Raw genomic sequence first — 3,344 nt, 5'->3', positions numbered from 1 at the left:
TAATTTTGTGACATTGCCATGGTAATAGTATGAGAATGAGCATTGTAATGGCATGGGTATGACAATAGAATGAGGCTTTCCTAACAACTCGATTCAACATGAAATGTTATGATAAATAACCTAAGAATGCAAATTAAATGATAGAATAATGCACAAAATGAAAATATTATGAGAAAAATGAAGATTATTTTGATAATATGCAATAGAAATAAGTAAAATACAAGTGAAAAGAGTTAACAAACGCTAACGGAGAGAGATTGGGCGTCAAAAGTGGAGTGGGAAGCGGCGCACGGGCGTGGCAGGGAGGGCGTGTGGACTTGCAGCGATTAGGGTTAGGGTTTTTTGGATGAAGAAGACAATGAATAGTGTAGCCTATTTATAGATTTTGGGGCACACAGCCAGGGTACACGCCCGTGTTCCCCAATTTTTGCCCGTGGATTTGTGAATTTTAAATTTTGGCGCGTCTGACAATCGGCCCACGCCCGTGTTCCTTGGGTGTGTGGGTGCGGACGATCGTGTCGCACGACCATGCCTATCTTCATTCGATTCTCTCATGCTCGTGTATGTAGTCCCAATCCTATGTTAATATAGCAGGTTCGACCATGGTTGCTTGGCACAGGCGTGTCGCATGCCCGTGTTAATTTAACAGGTTTGGCCACGGTTTCAAGGCATGGGCGTGTCGCACGCCCATGTTGTTTTGGCAAGTTCGCCCACAGCCATGTCGCACAGCCGTGGCGATTTATCATAGCCCATGCTGGGAAAAATCTTTGCCTTGTTTCCACACGACCTAAGGCACGCCCATGTGCTTGACCGTGTCTGTGTGGTAAACTTGTATTCAAAAGCTCCGTTAGTGAGTTAGGTGTTAAACACTAAAATTTAAAGAAGTTAATACAGTTAGTGCTCGGGTTGCCTCTCGAGAAGCGCTTATTTATACTCTAAGCTCGACTAACCTCTCCATTGAATGGTCATGGTGGTTCGAGGAGTTTATACTCCTCATTCCTGCTGTGAATCTCATCAAAATAAGGTTTTAGGCGGGTATTGTTTACCTTAAAAGTGTCGAACTTAGGATGATTTACCTCAACTGTACCGAATGGAAAAATGCTAAGTACCATAAGAGGGATTTCTTCATTCGGTTTGGTAGTGACAATGTGAGGATCTGTAGCATTTAATAAAACTTTATCTCCAACCTTAAGTTGATTTGGAAAGGTATTGAGCTTATCCTAGCGTAGTTTTGGTTTATCGTGTGTTCTCGATTTATGTGTCCGCCATTCATCTAGCTCCTTGATTTGTAGCCTTCGTTCTTCATGAATAGGTCCTCTACTATTGCTTGAGAATGGCTCATGTACTTCCTTCAGACTCATTTCCTACAAAGTATGTTGCACCATATTGTTAGTTTTAGTAGAATGGTTTAGACGATCACCTTCAATTTCCGATGTGTTGCCAGAATTGCGAGCTTGAAGGGTGATTGTTTCGTCTCCTACACGAAGTGTGAGCTCACCTGTGCTAACATCAATAATCGTTCTAGCAGTTGCTAAAAAGGGCCTTCCTAAAATTAAAAGAGTGTTGCTATCCTCCTCTATGTCTAGAACAACGAAGTCAACAAGAAATATAAATTTATCGATTTTAACTAGCACATCTTCAATAATACCCCTAGGAAATCTTATAGTTTTATCTGCTAATTGAATGCTCATCCTAGTCTGTTTGGGTTTCCCAAGACCTAGTTGTTTAAAGATTTTGTAGGGCATGACGTTAATACTAGCCCCTAAATCAGCTAATGCATTATTAACATCTAAACTACCAATTAAGCAAGGAATCGTAAAACTCCCTGGATCTTTTAATTTGTTGGGTAGCTTATTCTGCAGAATAGCTGAGCAAACTGCATTTAGCTCTACATGCAATGCCTCGTCCAACTTCCGCTTATTTGCTAAAAGCTCATTTAAAAATTTCATTGCATTTGGCATCGCGATAGAGTTTCGATAAACGGTAAGTTAACATGTAATTTTTTTACGAGTTTAAGGAATTTACCAAATTGTTCATCTGAGTGGTCTTTCCTTGTCGCATTAGGGTATGGTACACGAGGTTTTTATTCTGTACTTACTGGTTTCTGCTCATTGTGGTCTACCTCACCTTTACCTTTGCTTATCTCAGTTTCTTGCCTTGGTACTGGTTCAGGTGTGATTAACCCTTCCTCATCTTGACTAGTAATCGCGTTGAGTTGCTCCCTTGGGTTAGATTCTATGTTGCTTGGCAAGCTATCATATGGTCGTTCAGAAATCAACTTGGCAAGTTGTCCGATCTGAGTTTCGATCCCTTGGATCGATTCTTGTTGATTCTTAAGTGCTGTCTCAGTATTTTGAAAATGGGTTTCTGACACCAAGATAATTTTGGTTAGCATCTCCTCAAGGTTCGGCTTCTTTTCTTGCTAGTAAGGTGGTTGTTGAAAACCCAATGTTGTGGCCTTTGATTTCCTTGACCGCCACACAAGAAATTGGGATGGTTCCTCCAACCTGCATTATAAGTGTTACTATATGGGTTATTTTGGGATCTAGAGTTATTATTAACTATATATTGGACTTGTTCCTCCTCGATGCTAGTGTTGAAGGGTTGATATTCTGTGCACGCTCCTCCTCTATTCGAATCGCACCTCATTCTTGGATGTACTTGAGCAGAACCAAGTAAACTATCAATCTTTTTAATTAGAAGTTCTACCTAGTTTGACAACATAGTAACCGAATCGATGTTATAAACACCTTCTGTTTTAGTTGGCTTAGTCCTCATGACTTGCCACTGATAGTTATTCAGTGACATCTCTTCAATAAATTCGTAAGCATCTTTAGGTGCTTTGTTATTGATGGTTCCCCTGGCTACTGTATCAATCATCTATCTTGTCGAGGGGTTCACACCATTGTAAAATGTTTGAACTTGCAACCATAGAGGTAATCCATGGTGAGGACACCTTCGTAGTAAGTTATTGTATCTCTCCCATGCATCGTAAAGAGTTTCTAAGTCCATCTGCACAAATGAAGAGATATCATTACATAATGTGGCCGTTTTAGCCGGTGGAAAATATTTTAATAAAATTTTTTTGGTCATTTGTTCCCAAGTAGTAATTGACCCTCGTGGTAATGAGTTCAACCACTGTTTAGCTTTGTTCGTCAATGAAAAGGGAAACAACCGAAGACGGATAGCGTCATCAGAAATGCCATTAATTTTAGAGGTATCGTAAAATTCTAGGAAATTTGCCAAGTGAGCGTTGGGATCCTCGTCCTGCAAACCATTAAATGAAACAAACTGTTGTATCATTTGAATTGTGTTAGGTTTCAGTTCAAAATTATTTACGAAAA

At 40.0% G+C, this 3,344-nt stretch overlaps 1 non-coding gene across 1 annotated transcript; it reads left to right on the top strand.

The window, feature by feature from the left end:
• The first annotated feature begins 2,938 nt into the window (after positions 1 to 2,938).
• LOC128282814 (small nucleolar RNA R71) lies at positions 2,939 to 3,049 on the top strand. The gene has a single exon (XR_008273168.1). It is a non-coding gene; the product is annotated as a small nucleolar RNA R71 (small nucleolar RNA).
• The last annotated feature ends 295 nt before the right edge of the window (positions 3,050 to 3,344 follow it).

This window comes from Gossypium arboreum, chromosome 10 (assembly GCF_025698485.1).
Source record: "Gossypium arboreum isolate Shixiya-1 chromosome 10, ASM2569848v2, whole genome shotgun sequence".
In the NCBI taxonomy this organism is placed as follows: Eukaryota; Viridiplantae; Streptophyta; class Magnoliopsida; order Malvales; family Malvaceae; genus Gossypium; species Gossypium arboreum.
The sequence above is the reverse complement of the archived record's forward strand: the minus strand, read 5'-3'. Positions and strand labels throughout refer to the sequence as shown.